We start from the raw sequence: 22,756 nt of genomic DNA on the forward strand, positions 1-22,756 counted from the left end.
TATGTTGAAGTTAGGTCAAGATTTTTCTAATACTCTCTAGCAATTGTATTAGATCTAAAAATCCTATGGACTTTTGTTTTCCTAACAACCATTTGCAAATCCTTTAATAGGGTCTCATTACAAGTGAATGTTCTAAAGTCCTTTTACTAGGCCCACTTCTAGCAAGGTGGTTAAATCCTCTAACGCTCAGTCACATTTAATAGTGTGTGTTGTAAGACTTTAATAGGGTAGGCCTTTCACAAGGCATCACTTAAGAAGGGTGAGAATTAAGTAGCATGTTACTAGTGGTAATTCCCAAATTGGGTTTCCACATAGATCATTGTGTTATGTATTGATTTCTTGTGTGTCGTGCTTGCATGTTAATTTACACTAACTTGCTAATTTGACAAGATGAAGTTTGGAATAGTGAATGCTTGGATTAGTTCACTCTATTAAGAAAATTTTTGAATAAGACATCTGGACCTTTAATAGCTAATTCACCCCCCCTCAGTTATTCTAAAGAAATTCTAACAATTGGTATCAGAGCAATCTGCTAGTTTAGTTTCAAGGTTCTAGAAGTAGGAAGATGAAGATGTCTAAGAGAGAAGTTTCCAAGCTTAGAAAAGACAACTTTTCTACATGGCAGAGTTTGATGAAATTTCACCTTGGGTCAATAGGTGACTATGCACAAACTTCCATTGGAATAGAGCATTTAACTCTAGTAGGACCCCTTACTATAGATGACTTAACAAAAAGAAGAAACATAATCAAGCAATATTGGAGATTGCCTCTGCACTTAGCTATGCTAAATATGATGATGTCAAAGACTATGACAATGCATTCAAGATGTGGAAAATCCTATTAGAAATCTATGGAGGAGATTGGAATCTCCAAAAGAGAAAAAAGAGAAATTTTAAGAGGAAAGTTTGATGAGATAGAGATGGAGGAAGGTGAGAATGTTTCTCAGTATGCTACAAGAATAAAAGAAGTGGTGCGTGGAATAAGGAGTCTAGGTGGTCAACTGGAAGAATAAACATCCATCTGTAAATACTTAAGAACTCTGCTTCCTATCTATGCTATAAGAGTTTCAGCCATTCAAGAGTTGAGGTTTGTACAATGAAACACACTAACTTTTGAAGGAATAGTTGGAAGACTGACTGTATTTGAGCTATCCAATTTTGACAACTATGGACCTGTGAACCTTGAATCTACTTTCAAGGAAAAAATGACAAAAAGAGATACTGAGAAAACATCAAGAAAAAGAAGAAGAAAAGGAAAACATGCATCTAGTGATAGTTAGAAGCACTACTGGCCAGGAGATTTCATAGAGGTAAAGGTAAATTCAAAGGTAAACTTCCTATCATATGTTTCAATTGCAATGAAGTAGGTCATATAGGCGCAAGATGCCCATAGAAGAAAATTTTGAAAGAAGGAAGCAAGTTCAGGAACAAAAGAGATGATGATAGTAAAGATTATAAGGAGAAAGGCAAGACGCGCTACATTGTTGAAGAAGATTCTAATGAAAATGATGATGAAGTAGTCTATGTAGCCACGAAGGATGAATTAGACAAAGATGAAGATGAAACAACAACATTGTTACTTGTGTAAACAAGAATGACAAGTGGATCAAAGAAAGTGGGTGCTCACATTACATGACAGGAGATAAAAGTAAGTTCATTACCTTTACTCAATATGATGGAAATAGTGTTAGATTTGGTAATGATGCCCCATGTCAAATAAAAGAAAAAGGCTCTATCAAAATTACAGAGAAAACTTCATATGACAATGCATACTATGTCAAAGGATTGAACTACAACTTGTTGAGTGTATCTCAATTAGGCAATGTAGGTTGCAAAGTGGAATTTGGAAACAAAATAGCCAAGATCTATGATATTGATGGAAATCTGATAGGAAATGGTGAACAAATTAGGAGTAATTTGTTTTACCTAGACATGGAAGAAGCAACATGTCTTATTGTTAGACTTGATGATGTGTGGTTGTGGCATAAAAGGCTGTGTCATGTTAATTTTGATAATCTAATCAGCATTGGTAGAAAGAACAAAGTTAGAGGATTGCCCAAGTTAAAGAAACCTGAAAACATAGTGTTTAAATAATGTCAACTAGGGAAGATGACTGAATCTTGTTTCAAAAGCAAAGCATACACTTCCAATGAAGTTCTAAAGTTAGTTCATACAGATTTATATGGTCCAATAGAAGTACAAAGCTACCTATGAGATAGATACATAATGCTATATGTAGATGATTATTCTAGAATGATGACTGTTATATTCTTAAAACAAAAATTTGATGCATTTCAAATGTTCAAGTGGTATTTGGCTAGAGTTGAGAAGGAAATAGGAAAGAACCTGAAATGTCTAAGGTCAAACAGAGGAGGTGAGTTCACATCAAGAGAATTTGAAGTATTTTGTAATGACAAAGGTATTGAAAGGAAAATGATAGTACCAAGAACTCCACCACAAAATGGTATTTTTGAAAGGAGAAATAGGTTACTGATTGACTGTGCCAGAACCTTGATGATAGAGAAAAATGTTGCACTTATGTACTGGAGGGAAGCTGTAAGTATTGTAGTCTACACACTAAATAGAGTTCAAGTCAAGAAAGGTAAAAATGCTCCTAATGTTAAACATTTCAAAGTGTTTGGTTGTAAATGTAATATTATAAAAGACACTAGAAATGGCAAATTTGATGCAAAAAGTAATGGAGGTATATTTCTTGGATACTCCACTAGAAGTAAAGCATATAAGTGTTTGAATACTAACACTAAAAAAGTCGTGGAGAGTGCAAATGTAAATTTTGATGAGCATGCAAAAATTAAGGATGATCAGTCAAAGAAAATAGAGGACTATAGATCCTTTGTATACTTCTATGAAGGAATGACAGCTGAAGACAATGCTACAAATCAAGTTGGGAATCAACAACAAACTTCAATATCTGTTGAGTCTCAACCAATAAATGTCGAGTTGCATTGAGAAGCCAAGCTATAGAATATGGAACATGTACACTCTGATTCAAAAAATAGTATACATGAAAGGAATGATGAATTACCTGATGAAGAAGAATGAAATGACTTTGAAGCTGAAGGATCAAACATAGAAAGAAGGACTGAACCTAGATTAGCTAATTATGTAAGAAGACATCACCCTATAGATCAAATCATTGGTGATAAGAATCTTCAACCAATGAAAAGGAATAGAATTAGGAATGAATCATGTCTACTAAGAAAGGTTGAACCCAAAATAGTCAAAGATGCACTGTAAGATGATGACTAGTATAAGGCCATGAAAGAAGAGATAGATCAGATTGAGAAAAATAAAACTTGGTCTCTAGTTCCTAGACCAGCTGATAAGAATGTAATTGGTACCAAATGGGTATTCAAAAAAAATTTTTATGAGAATGGTGAAATAACAAGAAACAAAGCTAGATTAGTTTGCAAAGGCTATGCATAAGAAGAAGGATTGGATTATGGAGAGACATTTGCTCCTGTTGCAAGAATGGAAGGAGTAAGAACATTACTTGCATATGCTGCATATAAAGGTTTCAAATTCTACTAGATAGAGGTGAAGTCAGCTTTTCTAAATGGTATACTGGAGGAGGAAGTCTACATAGAACAACTAAAGGGGTTTGTTGATGAGAAGAACAAGAACATGGTCTACAAACTACACAAAGCACTCTATGGACTGAAGCAAGCACCAAGAGTATGGTATGAAAAGTTGCACAAATATCTTGTGAAGATAGGATTTTTAAGAACAGATGACAAAAACAACTTGTACATCAAAGCTGAAGAAGGTAAAGACATTTTGATTTTAGAAATATTTGTTGATGACATAATATTTGGAGGAAAAGATGTTTTATGCAAAGATTTTACTAACCAAATGAAGCACGAATTTGAGATGTCAATGTTTGTAGAAATCAAATTCTTTGTTGGATTACAAGTACATCAGTTGAAGAATGGCATATTTGTGACCCAATCTAAATACATCAAGGAAGTACTCAATACATTTGGGCTAGAAAACTCAAAACCAGTCAGCACACCAATGGCAACATGTCATAAACTAACAAAGAATGATGAATCTACTAAAGTAAATCATATGTTGTATAGGTCAATGATTAAAAAATTGCAATATGTTGTACATAGTAGACTAGATATTGCATTAGTTGTTGGAATAGTAGCAAGATTTTCTGCCAATCTAAGAGAAAATCATTTAATGGCAGTAAAAAGAATACTAAGATACCTAAAAGGAACTGATGACTTTGGTTTATACTACAAGAGAAATGAGAAGTTTGAACTAAAAGCATACACTGATGCAGATTGCAGAGGTAACATTGATGATAGAAAAGGAACCAGTGGAGGAGCACTTTTCTTAAGAAAGAGGTTGATCACATAGACAAGCAAAAAGCAAAGTTGCACCTCACAATCTACTGCTAAAGCTTAATTTGTGGCAACTACTATAAATTGCACTAATATTGTGTGGATTAAACATTTACTGCAAGGTATGAAGGAAGAGGTAATTGAGCCAGTGACACTTTATTTTGTTAATACAAGGGCTATCAATATATCAAAGAACCCACTTATGCATGCTAAAACTAAACACATTGCAATAAAAAATCATTATGTAAGAGAACTGGTGGAAGACAAATAAGTGAAGATGGAATTTGTTAGCTCAAAGGAATAGATTGCTAATATCTTCACAAAAGCACTACCTAAAGATGCTTTTGAGTATCTTAGAAGTAAGTTAGGGGTGATACCCCTAGCTAAAGCTACTTGAATCAAAAAGAAAGTATGCCCTGCATCAAATAAGTAGAATGGTGAAGATTTTACACATTGATGTAGATGATGTTTACTTTGGGATTCATGCTTAAAGTAATAGAAGTAATAGACGAGAGAGTGACTAAATCTACAAAGAGCTACATCTGCATATTAAAGATGCTAATATGTCTTTGGCATTGTTGTCAAAGAGGGAGAAGTGAACAACTGACCAACAAGATTGTTAAAGAAAAATGATCAAAGAAGTAGAGGAAACTTTTAGAGATTGATCAGAATAGCAAAAGAAGAATAATACAAAGAAAGAAAGATAAAGATAAAGGATACAACAACAAAGAGGGAGAACTGAAATAGAGATGTGATGTTATAACTTAATTTTTGGCATTTGATTTGTTGTTCTAATCTAGTAAGCCTTTGGTGGAATAGTTTAGTTTGATGGCTAATCAGTTTGGTTTGCCATTAATGCTAAAGAGGAAGATTGTTGGAAATCTAATTGAAAAGCTCATTGTTGTTGAAAATCAAAGAGGGCAATTTTTGTAAAAGATTATTTTCAATCATAGTTTTTCCATTAATGTCAAACCTACTTTATGTAGGGATGATATTCGCTAACAAGATTCCTGCACTATGACTTAGTTGATTGATGAAGAGGATTTGATCAAAAAGATGTAACAAGAGAACCTAAGGGAAAGGTTGAGTTATGATATTGTAATGAAGTGCAAGAATTAGTTAAGACAATGGTCAAGTAATGTATTGATTTCAAACTCAAAGATATAGAGGATGGTCACACTTAGATAAATTGGAGGAAGAAATTGTAATAAGGTTGACTGCAAAGCTTTAACTTTGATCATCAAAAGGTGTCAAGTAAGTTGATTGAAGTCAAGTACCAAAATTCTTAGTTCATGCCGAGTGATCTTCAATTGCCAAGTAAAGATCAAGTGTTGAGCATAAGAAAATTTTCAGTATGTGCCAAGTAATCTTCAAGTGTCGAGCATAAGGAAAAACATAGTTAATGACAAGTAACATAGTATGTGCCAAGCCCTAGTATTTCAATAGTGTCGAGCTGCTGCATTATTTTAAATGATGAAGATTTTCCAAATCTGAGTTGACATACTGGTTGCATTGAATTTTGTGAACAAGCAAGAAGATAAGGATGATGAGTTGGTGGCACATAAACTTATGTGAACCATTTTTGAGTGAATTCTAATGGATTATTCAAGAAGTTTCTAGAGGAAATAGAATATGGAATAGATACAATGTATCCTACCTAATCCATGTGAATTGAAATTGAAAAATAGAAGAATTGAGTGGGAAAAGCAACTCCAAGAATTATATTTAAGAAGTCATAGATCAAGAAGCAGAGAGTAGATGATCCTATTGCTACCAAAGTGCCAAAAATCTATGAAGTGATTGAAAGAGTGTCAAGAACTAGACATCTAGGAGAAGGAAGAGCATAGAGGTTGTGCTTGTAAGAGTGGTCATGAAGAGATGAGTGCATTGGTACATTGAGTATGGAGACTCAAAAAGACAAAGCTTGAAAGAAAAGGATTTAGTAGTTAAGAGTTGTAGAGATAGAAGGCCAGGCAAGGATATAAGCTGAGATGTGATCCAAAATCTACAAGATAAGTTGTATGTTGAAGTCAGGTCAAGATTTTTCTAATAATCTCTAGAAATTGTATTAGATCTAAAAATCCTATGGACTTAGGTTGGCCTAATAGCCATTTGTAAATCCTTTAAAAAGGTGGCATTCCAAGTGAATTTTCTAAAGTCCTTTCAGTAGGCCCACTTCTAATAGGGTCGTTAAATCCTCTAACAAGGTCACATTTAATAGTGTGTATTGTAAGCCTTTAACAGGGTAGGCCTTTCATAGGGCATCACTTCTAAAGGGTGAGAATTAAGTAGCATGTTACTAGTGGTTTTTTCCAAATTGGGTTTCCACGTAAACCACTGTGTTATGTGTTGATCTCTTGTGTGTTGTACTTGCATTTTAATTTACAATAACTTGCTAATTTGACAAGATAAAGTTTGGAATAGTGAATGCTTGGATTAGTTCACTCTATTAAGAAAAAGTTTGAATAGGACATCTGGACCTTGAATAACTAATTCACCCCCTCCCCCCAGTTATTCTAAAGCAATTATAATAGGCTAGGCATTTGGAAATTAATTATTTTACTATTTTTGAATCTTTTCCAAATTGTAGAATTGAAATCAAATGAAAAATGTAAAAATTGCACTTTTTGTGCAAAGTTGCATTGTTGAAAGTTGTAAAAGTTGCTCAAAACTTAGTGCAAAAAGGGTCGTGAGATTGAACTGTCTTCTCGGTTAGCTCTAGGTGGATAGGTAAACCTTATCCAAAACTCTTTTCTATGCCCTTTAGTGCTCAAATGTTCTCAACATGATGAACTAGAATGTCCCTAAGGGTCACTAAATGCCATAGGACTATGGTCTTTGACAAGGCTTATCTTGGAGCTCGTACAAGGTATAGATGCAATTCTAGTTCCTATAGGACCATGTTACAGAGACCTAAATGACCTCTCTCACTTTTTGGAGATCATGCTCCATTTTGATTTTGTGATGCCATCTCGGGTGATGCTAAAACTTGTAGTGTTGGCAAGTAGAAAGTTGCCAACTGCCAAATCACTCTCACCTTTTGTCGTGGGATTGAACTATCTACTCTATTAGCTCCAATTGGCCAATTAAACCTTATCCCCAACCTTGTCCCATCCCATTTAGTTTTTGAACATTCTTGTGCATGCCCAATCAGAATGTCCCTAAGGGTCACTAAATGCCATATGGCTGCAATCTTTGATGGGGCATATCTCGAAGCTCATGCGAGGTATCGATGCAATTCTAGTTCCTATAGGACCATTTTGTAGAGACCTACAATAACCTCTCTCACTTTTTTGATATCACACTGTATTTTGATTTTGCAATGCCATCTTGAGTGATGTTGAAACTTGTAGTGTTGGCCTATACAAAGTTTCCAACTACCAAATCTCTCTCACCTTTTATCATGGGATCAAACTATCTCCTCTATTAGCTCCAAGTGGCTAGGTAAACCCTATCCCCAACCTCTTCTTGTCCCCTTCAACACTCCAATGTTCTCGGGAAACTAGGTTTAAATAACCAACAATCTCCATGAGGATGAAGTACACAAGGTCCCTACTAGGAACCAAGGAGGTGACATATGCATATAGAGGAGGAATGAAGACCTAATAGGAATCCATGAAGGCATTTAATGTTGTATCATGGCCTTTGAGCCATTTAAATGTACTTGGAATATTAAAAAGTACAAATAATGTAATAAATTACCATAAAGAGGCCTTAATGGCTAAAAAGTTAAAATATGGGATAAGGAAGTCATTTCATGTAATGCAATAGTCCATGGGCTGTATTTGGGTCCTAGGAATGTTTTATGAGGTCATTAAGTCATAAGTTGCATAGTAAATGCAAGAAAGTCAATGTAATTGCCAAAATATGTGAAGTTGTCATAATGTTACTAATAAGCCAAACATGGCAATCTAGTGGAATCTAAGAAGTTAAGTTGAATTCTATAAGTATTTTAGGCATTAGTAAGTCAATTAGTACTGATCTTAAAGGAATTAAAAATCCTAAGTCATAAAAGGTCAAAATAAGAAACAAATTAGTAAAGCTTTGTTAATAAAAAGTTATTAAAACTGTCTAAAACTGTCATAGAACAGTTAGACTGTTTTAGTCAATCCAAGGGAAGTTATAGTAGTTTTGGGGAAGAGAAAAGTTGATAAAAGGAAGTTCTTTTTTTTTTTTGGGAGGTGGTCAAAGATCTCAAGAGAAGTTTGAAGAATCAATAACATTTCATATTTTTTTTTGTCATTTCTAACTATCACATAACAATGATTGTTGCATTTTTTGTGGTTTTAAAGTTTAAACAAGTCACTTTGCCTCTTAAGCTTTTGTATTGAAATATCAATGATTTAAAAGGTCTTTTTTATGTTCTCCTAATATCTCTTTTCCATTACAAACAAGTCAGCTTGCAGAGTTCTTTGTAATAGTGCAGAATACATCACTATCTATCTCTGTCACGTGACAGTCCTTCATTGTTTTGAGGCTAGATTAATGGATTTACCCCTATGAATATATGTGATGTAGATGTAACTTTTGGGAGAGGGTGTTAAAATTTTAATGAATGTATATATGATGATTTTTTGTGCAGGGTAAGAGTTTTGACAAAGAGAAAGAACCAAAGACTAGCTGGGCAGTGAAGAGCATGGGCATGGGTGACTGCCCCAAGTAGAGAAGTAAGAGTTTTCTCCAAAGAAGAATAAGTTTTATGTTTTATATCATATATTGGAATGATTTTAAGTATGTTTGATCCATTTTCAAGATCTATAAAGATTGGGAGATGAGTTTTTGGGAAAGCTCTAGGGTAAAGGGCCTAAAAGTGAGGGTTTAGTGAAAGGGGATGTAGAAATGCTAGAGTGAAAAAAAAAACTTTGAAATAAATTCATTTGAGTCATAGTACAAGAATTTTTGAGGTTTTTAAGGTTCCAAAAAATAAGGGGATATGATTTTCTTTGTAAATGACCACTAATTAGGCCTAGTTGTGTAACTAAAATAGCAAGATTTGAGAGATACTTTCAAAAACAAATATAGTTGAAATTTCAGTATGTTTTAGAAGGGGATAAGTTTTATCTAGAACATGAAAAGGTTTGGGAAGGTCAATGGAAAATTTTGGAGAAAACTGAGAATTATTGTCTTACAAGGGCTAGTTGAGTCAAGCCTACAATAGGCAAAATAAGGAAAGTGTAAGAAATGAGTTTTTGAGAGGTTTCAAGGAGTTGGAACATGTTATATGGGATTTTTTGAGATTACCCAAGGTGTTGGGGTCATGGTTTGAAGCCTAGGATGGGTGTTGGTATGTTGGAGGCACCAATGTACACTAGGTGCATAGGTAACAACGTGGATGTTTTGAAGACAAACTGAAGAACTGAGTTATAACCTCTTAGATATGATTGTGGAAAGGTATTACCGAATCAAAGACCTCCTCTTGAACCCTGGTAGAGTTATATCCCTTGGGTAGATTGCAAGAGTACAAAGGAATCCCAGAGTTAAGTTGTGATCCCCAAGGGAATAGTGGGAGGCTCTGCATCAGGTGCAGGGCTCAAAATATCTTCTAGGGACTATCTAAAGACAAAATACACCTTTACTTAGTTGATTTACTTCATCTACAACTCTAACAACTCAAATTCCCATAATTTAGGACCAAATACATGTAAATATTTGGCCCAGGGCTTGCAAGTAAAATTACCTTCCCTTTCTTTTTCAACTCCAACTTTTTAAATTTGTAAGAACACTCCCAAGGCTTTCATTTCCATTGGGTTTTCTGCCATTTGAACTGTACAGTTTAAAGCTATAGGTCCATTTGCACAAAATCGTGCTGAACCTAGGGTTTCTAGATTGATTTTAGAAAAAATGATCTAACTTTGCTTAGAAATCACTAATAAACCTCAAATAAAGTGCATAAGATAGAGGACTCAATAAATTTTCTCCTTTGACCATTCAACCTACTATCCCAATCCGTATAGCATGTGTGGAAGCGAGAATGTAGCAATTATAAGCCAAAAAACCAATAAATTTTATTAAAACTTGCATAAATTCGTACATCAGTGTTCTTTTGGGAAGGTTGGGTGTTACATTTATATGCTTTCTTGACTGATTAACTTCCATAGAAATAGTTGGAATTGGTTCAAACTTCTTCCTCCCTAATTAGCATTTTTTGCCAAAAAATTGCTTAGCAAATTTTTAAAAGTTGCATAACAACATTTATTGCATTTTTGTAATTTTCAAACCAAGAAGTCCTAAGACTTTCAAACCTACCTAAGACTTCCCTAAACCTATTCTAAGGTCTTTTCAACCTTCTTTGGAGTATATTCCTTATTCTAAATGTAATATCCCCATCTCTTTAGCCTCTCAAAAGATTTCTTAGCCTTTCATCCTTAAAAGGCTAAGTGGAAATAATTAAATTGATTTCTAATAAATTCATTAAATAAATTAAAAGAGATGACTTTAGATTTAAGTAATTTAATATTAGGGAATCGTTGAGAAGCACAACTCATCTATTGTTGAAAAGGAGGAAGCTTCCATAATAGTGCGATAAGATAACACTTATGATTCTTCTAAAAGTGGGGGTAGGAATATTATAAATAGAGGAGAGAGCCTCAAGGGAAGGCATCCAAATTTCTTATTGACATTTTCCTATGTATTTGTGGAGCCAAGAGCTTGTAGATAATCAATTTGTCTTTGGGAACGAAAGCTCCCAATGATAGCAATTTTGAGGTTGTGAAACATCACCTAAATTATTGCAGATTGGAGGTGATATTTTAGTCACTTCATTGTTCTGAATTTATGGTCAACAGCTAGGCATGAAGTGGAAAAAAAACCTGGGAGTTTGCTACATGCACCTATTGCAGGAACATGCTATTACTTGTCATTAGAGTATCATTTAGGGCACATCATTTGGAGCTGTTCGGCAACCTCATTTTGAAGAATCAAATACTTTAAGGAGGTTGCAACATAACCAAGTTTCCCTTATTTATTCATGTATGTTAGATGCTACTTCTATAGGTAGAGGTCTTTTTAGTTTTAAGCATTCATTCATACATATATTACCAGAGTTTTGGGTTTGAAATTGGCATTGTATTGGATAAGGAAAATTAGTAGATTGTTACAAATATTAGTTTTATATTTAGATCTTGTAAAGATTTATTGGTTGTAGATGTTTCATATTCTCTTAGTTGTTGCTTGCATTGTAATTGTAGAACTATTTAAAAGTAAAAAATAAAGCAATAGGTGATCAGATTTGAGCAAGGCTCATTACAGTGGTATTAGAGATTTCATCTTGCCATCCTATGAATAGTCAAATAGCAGATGAGTGAGACAAAAATTAGATGTTATAACAGGGAACAATGGAAACAACAATATTAGAATCCACAGGTTGAAGGGGATACATCCTCAAAAGCATTAAGAGAAAGAGATACCAGCAAAATAGTTTAGAATATGGCAGAAGAAGAAAATAGGGATGCAAGAGCTGAAAAGAAATTTAATACCTTGCTTGATATGTTTTCATGCTTATTACAAAAATTGGATCATCAAGCCACTCAAAATCAAAACATAGCCACTCAAAATCAAAACACAGTTGAACATAGTCAAAATAATGAGGGAAGGTCTATACATCATGTTGAAGAAACTAGAGGATCAGCCTCTAGGCCTCTTTTTCCCACCTTTATACCAAGAGAAGAACAACCACATGCTAGTCTAGCTATTTGTTTTAGAGATGAACCTAGATAGGCTTAATTGGAGTATACCAATCTCCCTCTTGATATGAGAGAAATATGGATATTTGATCAATTCATGAATCAAAGGAATAGGAGAGGAGGAAGGAATGCTCACTATGCTCCAAGAAATGACTATCAACAAACACTTGGTAAGATTTCCATGCCTTACTATGATGGAAGTAACAAATGAACAGCTAGGTCTTGGGTTCAAAAGCTTGATAATTAACTTTATTTGAGACCAATGCTTGAAGAGGATGCCATAAGATTTGCCACACTACATCTTGAAGGAGCTACTCATGAGTGGTGGCATCATGAGTTAGTCACTCTTGGACATAACCTTATCACTACATATGAGGAGTTTACTAATAGGCTGATTGAAAGGTTACTTTCCATGAACTGCCACAAATAAAACAACATGGTTCTCTTGATGCTTATGTCAATGAATTCCAATAGTTATTAGTCATGGTTCCTAACATCAGTGAAAGAATATTGGTGGTCTTATACATGGAAGGATTGATGTAGCCATTGAAGGGTTGGTTGAAAGCTTTCGATCCTCCCTCACTACAGGAAGCAATGAAGAATGCACAAAGCATGGACTTTTCTGCCCCTACCAAAAAGTTTACATCAAAAGGAACATTTTCTATTCATGATAAGAAGAAGTTTCCTAAGAAGGAGGACAAAGTCAAAGATACGTCTACTTTTCCACTTGACCATGAGAATCTTAATGATTTGAGGAAGAAGAAACTATGCTTCTATTGTAAGGGACCATATGATATTAACCATGACTACCCTATGAAACCTAAGGGGAAGTCAAATCATGCAATGTGGGCACTAATTGAAGATTCTGATTCAGACCAGCAATCTGAAATTAATGATTTAGAATCAACAAAATTAGAACATGATCAAGAATTAGAGGAAGAAGTGAAGCCTGAAGAGGCTCATCTCACAAGTATTTAGCGAGAAGGGTATTTTAGGATATGAGGGGTTCTTTTTGGTCAAAATATTATAACTCTTCTTGATATAGGTGTGACACACAATGTCATTGATACTAGCCTTGTTGAGAGGCATTTTATAGAGACTAAGAAGTTTGAGGGAATTTGAGTTGAGGTTGTTGATGGTTTCACTCTTAGGTGTGACAAAATGGTTTCAAAATTGCCCATGTTCTTGAATAACTATAAGTTCAAGGCAGAGTTTTATGTGGTGAACATGGGAGACACAGATATGGTTTTGGGAATGACATGGTTACATGACATAGGAATATTCACCCTCAACCTCCATGAGATGGAAATGAGATTTGAGATGGATGGAAAAACTCATGTGTTGAAAGCACTTAGAGACACCAATTGCAAGACTATTTCCCTCAGGAAAATGAAACATCTCTTGTGTCATGACATGGTTGAATGGGCAGCAAGTTGTGTTTTGAAGCCAACACGGGAAGGGCAGCAAAAACCTATTTATCATCCTAATATATGAGAGTTGAGGATCAAGCATGACAAGGTCTTTAGTGAGATTCCACCTGGTAGACCTCCAGATAGAGGGATATAACACATCATCAAATTGGAGGAGGGTGCTAAGCCTATTATAGTCACTCCTTATAGGCACCCTAAGTAGCTTAAAGATGAGATAGAGAAAACTATCAAGGAGTTGTTAACTATGGGGCATATTAGACCAAGTCACCTTTTGCTTCATCAGTAGTATTGGTTTAAAAGAAGGATGGTACTCTAAGGATGTGTATTGATTATAGGATGCTTAACAAGAGAACAATCAAGAACTGCTACCCCATTCCAAGGATTGATGAATTGATTGATGAATTGCATGGTGCTAAGTACTTCTCCAAAATTGATCTGAGATTAGGTTACCACCGAATTTTTGTAAGAGAAGAAGATATTGAGAAGACAACTTTTTGTTGCCATTATGGATATTTTGAGTTTGTGGTTATGCCATTTGGGCTAACCAATGCCCCTACTACATTCCAATCTACTATGAGTAGGGTATTTCATTCATGTTTGAGGTGATTTGTGTTAGTCTTCTATGATGATATCTTGGTTTATAGTCAGACATGGGAAGAGGATCTTGCACATCTTCACGTAGTTTTGGGTATTATTGGTAAGGAATCTCTATATATAAAGGAATCTAAATGTGACTTGGGCATGACAGAATTATTGTATTTGGGTCACATCATTGGTGCAGAAGGAGTTCAGATGGATCTAAATAAGGTCAAGGCAATTATTGAGTGGCCTCCTCTGACGAATCTAACACAACTTAGAGGACTTTTGGGTTTATGTGGATTCTATCACAGATTTGTCAATGGGTATTCTCGTCATGTAGCACCACTTACAGATTTGACTAAGAAAGGGTCTTTTGTTTGGACTCATGAGGCACATGAATGCTTTGAAACGTTCAAACAACTTATGACCACTTGCCCAGTGCTTGCATTTCTCAATTTTACTAAACCTTTTGAGTTGCAGTGTGATGCTTCAAGTGAGGGGATTGGAGCTATCCTTATGCAAGACAAGCATCCAATTGCATATGAAAGCAAGAAGTTGAAGGGCCCTAAGAGGAGCTACAGTATATATGACAAGAAAATGTTGGCCATTATGCATGCATTGGCTAAGTTCAGGCAATACTTAGTGGGCAGTAAGTTCATTGTTAAAATAGACCATAATAGCTTGAGACATTTCTTTAGACAATGAGATCTTAATGACCATCAGCAAAAGTAGGTAAGAAAGTTTCAATCTTATGATTTTGATATTTCTTTTGTCAAAGGTTCACAGAATATAGTTGCTGATGCCTTGTCTCGCCGACCAAATTTGAGCTTTCTGGCTGAGGTTTCAGAGGATTGGAATCATTTGATTGTGGTAGAATATGCTAAGGATTTTAAGGCTTCAATTATTATTGATGGGTCACTACATGATAATAGGTACACAGGGGTGAATGATCTTATCATTTACAAGGGAAGGATTTTCTTGACTCCAAGATCAAAAGTGAAGAACATAGTATTGAGTCCTTTCATGATTCACCATTGGTAGGCCATCCCGAGTATTTCAAATCTTGGGTATTTTAAAACTTATTGACAGATTCGGGAGAGGTTCACTTGGAAGGGTCTAAAATTTGATGTTCTACGATATGTTAGATAATGTCTTATTTGTTAGCAGAACAAACAAAACCATACATATCCTACTGGTTTATTATAGCCACTTCCAATTCTAAACAAGAAGTGGTAATGAATATCTATGGACTTCATCACAGGGTTGCCAAAAGTGCAAGGCAAGGATTGTGTTTATGTGGTGGTTGATCACTTGACCTAGTTTGCACATTTTTTTCCAATCACTATTTCATTTTTCAGCCACACAAGTTGCTGAACTATTTTTTTGTGAGGTGTTTAGATTGCATGGATTACCATGAAACATTGTTAGTGACCAAGATAGTCAGTTTATAAGAAATTTCTAGAAGGAGCTTTTTAGATTGTGCAAAATTGAGCTTTCTCCGAGTACTAGTTACCACCCTCTAATAGATGTATAGATAGAGATGGTTAACAAATGGGTGGAAGGATACGTCAGAAATTATATTGCTAGGTAGCAAAAAGGATGAGTTAAGTGGATATACCTTTGTGAGTACTACTACAACACCACTTACCATATTTCTATTTAGATGACACCATTCATGGCCTTGTATGGTTATGAGGCTCCTAGCTTTCTCATTTTGTTGATAGGTGATAGTAGAGTGCCTAGTGTTGGAGACATGTTACAGGAAAATCAGTATATCATGAGGGCTCTTTGTGAAAACATCTATAAGGCACAAAACCAACAAAAACAATATGTAGATCAGAAGAGAGTGGAATGCTCTTTTGAGGTTGGAGACATGGTGTATTTGATGTTGCAGCCCTATAGACAGTCTACTCTCAAGAGGAGTGGTGCAGAGAAGCTCAAGCCGTAATACTATGGACCCTTTCTGGTCATTAGGCATGTGGGTGAAGTGGCTTACGAGCTAGAGTTGCTGGCAGACAGCAAAATGCACAATATTTTTCATGTATCATGCCTTAAGAAGGAATTGGGACATCATGTGGCTCCTTCTATAGTTCTACCACCCTTAAACGATGAGGGTAAGCTGATTTTGATACTAGAGGCTATACTAGATTTTAGAGAGAAGAGATTGAGAAGATGTGTCATTAAAGAATATTTGATTAAATGGAAGAACCTACCTATTGAAGATGCTACATGGGAGAGTGAAGAGATTCTGCAACATCTAGAGTTGAGATTGCTTGGGGACAAGCAATTTCTAGAGGGGCGGATTGTAATGTCCCCATCTCTTTAGCCTCTCAATAGATTGCTTAGCCATTCATCCTTCGAATGCTAAGTGGAAATAATTAAATTGATTTCTTTAATTAAATTGATTTCTTATAAAGTAATTAAATAAATTAAAAGATATGAATTTAGATTTAATTTATTTAATATTAGGGAATCATTGAGAAGCACAACTCATCTATTGTTTAAAAGGAGGAAGCTTCTAGAATAGTGCAATAAGATAACACTTATGATTCTTCTAGAAGTGTGGTTAGGAATAATATAAATAGAGGAGAGAGCCTTATGGGAAGGCATCCAGATTTTTTATTGACATTTTCCTATGTATTTGTGGAGCCAAGAGCTTGCAGATAATCAATTTGTCTTTGGGAACAAAAACTCCCAATGATAGCAATTTTGAGGGTGTGAAACATCACCTGAATTATTGCAGATTGGAGGTGATATTTTAGTCACTTCATTGTGCTGAATTTGTGGCCAAGGGCTAGGCGTGAAGAGGAAAAATAAGCTCGAGGTTTTTTACAGGCACTTGTTGCAGGAACATGCTATTACTTGTCATTAGGGTATCATTTAGGGCACATCATTTGGAGTTGTTCGACAACCTCATTTTGAAGAATCAAATACTTTAAGGAGGTTGCAACATAACCAAGTTTCCCTTATTTATTCATGTATGTTATATGCTACTATTGTATGTGGAGGTCTTGTCAATTTTAAGCATTCATTCATACATATATTACCAGAGTCTTGGGTTTGAAATTGGCATTGTATTGGATGAGGAAAATTAGTAGATTGTTACAAATATTAGTTTTATATTCAGATCTTGTAAAGATTTATTGGCTGTAGATGTTTCATATTCTCTTAGTTGTTGCTTGCATAGTAATTGTAGAACTATTTAAAAGTAACAAATAAAGCAATAGGTGATTAGTTTTGAGCAAGGCTCATCACACTAAACCTATTTTTTCCCTTATAAGTCTATAAAGATTCATGGTTTATATGAACACCAAATGAACCTTGAGCCTTTACAAATGGGCTTGTTATGACATGATCTTATTCGTCATACCTAAAAACCTTATCAACTTGCTGAAGAGACACCTATAAAGTGGGTATTATGTAGAGTCCTTGAAAATGCTTCATGAAGATCTTGAGTGCCTTGAATACCCTACACCATATATATATATATATATATATAAACTAGTAGTAAATTTAACTTGCTTGTAAGTTTTGTGGCCTATCTACACGTAAAGAATCAAAGGCATCACAAGTCTCAATTTCAATAACCACAATATTGCAAGAAATCCATCCAGTAATCTAACAAATCTAAAGAGTAATTCTTCCTAGTATCCCCTTGGCAGGGAACCTAAGAGATCACATAACTAATAAGGGTAAAAGTGAAATAAATTTTATTCTATTTTTAACACAAAATTGAAGCACATGCATTTCATTTTCAATTCTTCTAACATTAAATATTTTGATATATCTCATTGATTAAATATATGAATATTCTATATTAACTCAACAACCAAGTTCTTATAGGTTCCCAAACATCACTACTAGAAATGCATACATAAGTTCCCATAAGTAAAAACCATCATAAATATATGAACAAGATTTCATTATAAATAATTGAATCCATTATTACAATTAGATAGTGTAAAAATCACATAAGTATAGCAAGGAAAATCATCTTGATATACCCATTCTTCTCTATAGCAACTAAGCATGTGTACATATACATATTACAAGGACCAAGTAATCATTATACATCATGTTTTCATATACTTCTAACATTTTTCTCCCCCAACATGATCTCTATAAAAAATGGATACATCAATATTATATCATAGTCATGATACAAAATAGGATGTTGCAACATCTAGTCACACACAAGAAAAGATGCAAAATTGGAATGTGTAAAGAAAGATCTTCCAAGGCTCTTGAAAAACTCTAGAAAAATATTCGATGGATAAAAGACTTTCCACCCAACCATGGAACGTAACTGCCCCACTCCCCTAATCTAGGAGATAACACAAGGCCCCACACCAAGTTCAAACATAACCAAGGGGATACAATAGCTATTTTAACACTGATAAAGTTTATTGATGATCAATATTGTATCAAAAATTGAAACTGATTAGGTATTGAATTAAAATTGATAAACAAATGACAAAAAGGAAAAATTTAAACACGAACAAGATCATAAATCATATAAAAAGGACATATTGGAAATGATAAACTTATGCTTAAACAATGATAAAGTTTATTCTTAATCAATACTCTATCAAAGTTTCAAACTGATTAGGTATTGAATTTAATGTCATACATGAACAAACATATCATTTTTTAACCAATAATGTCATAAGTCAAATAATGTCATGCATCAAATAAATATCATACATCAAATATAAAATGTCATATATACATCAAATGTATATCGAATATGTCCACTGATGCCTATATATATATATATATATACATATATATATATATATATATACATATATATATATATATACATATATATATATATATACATAGATATATATATATATATATACATAGATATATATATATATACATACATACATATATGTGTATATATATATGTATATATATAGATATATGTATATATGTATATATGTATATATATGTGTATACACACACACACACACACACACACACACACACACACACACACACACACATGTCTATTAACTATATCTTCTCCTTCCCATGAGGGGAAGGAAACAAATCTCTCAAGGTCTTCTGTTGTCATGAGGAGGGGGTTAGTGGCAATGATGGGGTCCTCTTGACATGCTCACTCATCCTCTTGTTGAGGCTCTTCTCTAACCTGAGTTGATACAAACAAAGTAGATATGAATCAATAATTTTTATACATTGAAATCAAATATATCTACACACAAAATTAATTATTTTATTACCGCCATCAAATAGTGACTCTGCAAGTCCACCTTGAAGGCTCGTGGATGATCAAGTGTAATGAGACCCTACAACAAGTAAATCAATATAATAACTTATAAATAATATTATAAATTTTGATACTAACTCTTATAAACAACAACTAAAACCAAGAAAATTTTTTCATACCTCAGTCAATGGCTATGAGCTAGCCATAGCTACAACCACTCCACGATCGATGGATTGCCAGAGATGAGGAAGAGTGTCCAATGTCATAAGCTGCATGTCATATAATACACATTACATGTAAAATTAAATGTGAAACAAATATAATCAAGTGAATTAAATTAACATCAAACAAATGTATCTCTACGTAGCTCGTATGATGTCTATGCTTCGAGTCTGTAGTAAATGTCAATGGTCTTATAGAGAACTGATGCACATGCATAATTTTTTTGTCAATCCTTAATATGATTACTTAATAAATATATGTATTAATTTAAATTATTAGATCGATACATAGCTCTAGAGTGGTAGATGGGACCAAAAATGGGGTTGGGGGATGATTGCTAGGCTCGCCAACACTTTGACCTTGAATTTTCAACAATGTCAATAGATGCTAATTAATTAATCATTCACTATACATATGAAATGTGATCAAATTAGTAAATTATAATTATAATTTACCTGTGTGTCAATGCGAAATGTGTCATTCATGAACTAATCAGTGACAAGCCCATCATCTGCACCATCTCCAGCATCAGTGCCAAATGTGCATAAGGATCTGCATGATGTGCACATGTGACCAGGACCCATAGAAGGCTCCCACTCAACTAATGGACTTGTGCAATGGATGAGGGTTTGTGTCAAAGCATTAATGGTCCCTAAAGCACTGGCCTCTACATGTTCCTTCACAACTAAAGGAATAGTCAAATGCTCACCCTGTGGCTTGACCATAGGTGCCCTAACTACATTAAGGTCACAACGTGCTCCCGGCCTCTCAAATGATGACCCCCCACCTCTACCGTGGGAGTCTAATATATCAAAATAATTGGGGATCTTCCCAAGGACAAACTCATAATACAATTTCTTTAAAAAATACATGGGGACCTCATGATTGTTGCAAGGAGGGGCATCAAAAACTATCCACCATCTATCCCAAAAAGAAATTCTAATAGCATCATGTATGCACCAATGGATGGGGAACCGTTTAGTATCCTCTCTAATAGTATTTTGCTCACCAAGTTTTCTATATAATGCACATATTGTACCTTTTGGTATTTGTTTTTTTTAACATCTTAATATGACAATTTATTTGCATAAAATATTTTTTGTTCATCCCTCTTGACCGACCAAACATCTAACTAACCACTAACTAGAGCTATTCGAGTCTTAATAGATTTGAGGGACAATGCCAATCAAGCCCTCATTGCATTGGTCTTTCCAAATTCTTTCAACTAACCAGTGAGTCCTTCTAACTTAGTTTTGCCTCTTTCCATTTCATTTATTATATTTTCTTGTGTGTCAGGCAGAGGTCTTGTAATTGGTTTAGGCTGAAAAATTTGTTGTTCTTCTTGGGGAGGGTTTTGATTTTGATTTTCTTGAGGGTTTTGAGCTTCTTGGGGATTTGTTGGTTGATTATTGACACTTCCTGATAAAAAATCAATTGAAATCTAAATAAATAAACAAATATAAAGAAAAATTGTAAAAATCCTACAAAACAATATAAAAAAACCTACAAAACAATATAAAAAACATATCAAACAATCCAAAATGAAATTTAGATCACATACAGTGTGCTCATGATCTCGAATTTCAGCAGCAAGGAGGCATATTGGCAAGATAGGTGGTGAAAAGTTTGATTTTCTCCAATTCGCATATGCACTTCTATGAGGAGAGGTTAAAAAAAAGAGTTAAAATGAATGGGTTGTTGGTATGTAGCCCATTTATAAAATTTTTCTTTTTAAAAAGTGCATACAGACTATAGTGCATACACACTATTGAAAAATGAAAAAAAAAAATGGTGTCACCTTTTTGGCACCACAACTCGGTGCACTTACCCATGATCTTCCCTATGAGGAGATTACCCTATTAAATGCTTAAGAGACTATTAGGTCTCATCTTTCTAGAGGATTTAACACTTACAACTAAGTATGGACTTTGTTAGGAGATTCACAAAGATTTGGTAAGACCACTTTGTTAAGAGATTTACTTTGATTCAAGTTTGTTAGAATTGATTTAGTACATGATTCTTAGTTTTCTCTATAAGATGATTTTGAGTCTTCTCCTTGCTAACAAATCCTATCCTCTAATCTAATATTACTTATCTTTCCCTTTCACTTCACTTCTTATGAATAGGTCACTCGATCTATTAGATGATAATAGAACCCTTCACTGACTTCTGATCTGTTCTTAGTCCTTCACTATATAATGCTCTATGTCTGCACATATACTCTTCCTATCTCCCTCTCTTTTCTTATGATTTCATTTAATTTATCTAGGTTAAGTTCATTTCTATTTAAAGAGTTTCATAAAGCATTTTCTAGATGATTCCATATTTTGCCTCTTCATCTTGATCATTGAACACACAATATAAGGATCTGTGAGCCACATAGTGTAAATATTATGTAACAACCTCTATAGGTATTAAATGTTCTATAAATACCTTGACAAAATTTATATGTTCCTTCCAAGTTGGCTTGATAATCATTTTGCCTCAAACTCTATTCCATTCCTCAATTTTATGTAAACTCTTTATTTCTCAGTCTTTACTATTTCCTAATGCTCAACATTGATGTTGCTCAATCTGTATTACTCTTCTGATGCTTAGAATGTATTTTTCTTGGCACAAACTATGTAAGTTGATGCTTGTATGCTTGATACTTGCTTGGTCATTGATGAGCTCAACTCATATAGAAAATACTCTATGACCATAACCTTACTTGGCTCCTATAGAGAATGATAAATACTTGTTTATATACATGAGTCAACCTATATAGAGTAGCTCAGTTGCAGTGATGATTGTCTGACTTTGCGTTATAAATAACTAAGAAGTTGACACTAATAGATAACAATGGTTAGAGATACCAACATATGTCAGAAATATCTCTACTACAATGTAGAGGAAGTTCATTCTAAGAGTTATATTGGTAGATCAAGTGGACACCAAGTTCCAAATTCAGAGATATAATTGAGGGGTACACAAAATAGATAAACTTACCATGAACTTGTTTGAGGTAAACTTAATTCAAGATATTTCACTTTGTTTATGGTAAAAAGTATAGCTTGTAAATTGACTAAGACCAAACTTGTCTAGCTCTATGTTGTTATGGTCATTGTAGTATTATTCTACATAGGAATCAATTTAGGAAAATAGAAGTTGAGAAAATTTATTTGGACACAAAATCTCTCTTTAATTATATATGATACAATTTTGAACTTATCTTGAGTTCATGTTTGCTTTTGTCTAC

This window comes from Cupressus sempervirens, chromosome 9 (genome assembly GCF_028749045.1).
Source record: "Cupressus sempervirens isolate cs-2001-9-10 chromosome 9, ASM2874904v1, whole genome shotgun sequence".
Taxonomy (NCBI): Eukaryota; Viridiplantae; Streptophyta; class Pinopsida; order Cupressales; family Cupressaceae; genus Cupressus; species Cupressus sempervirens.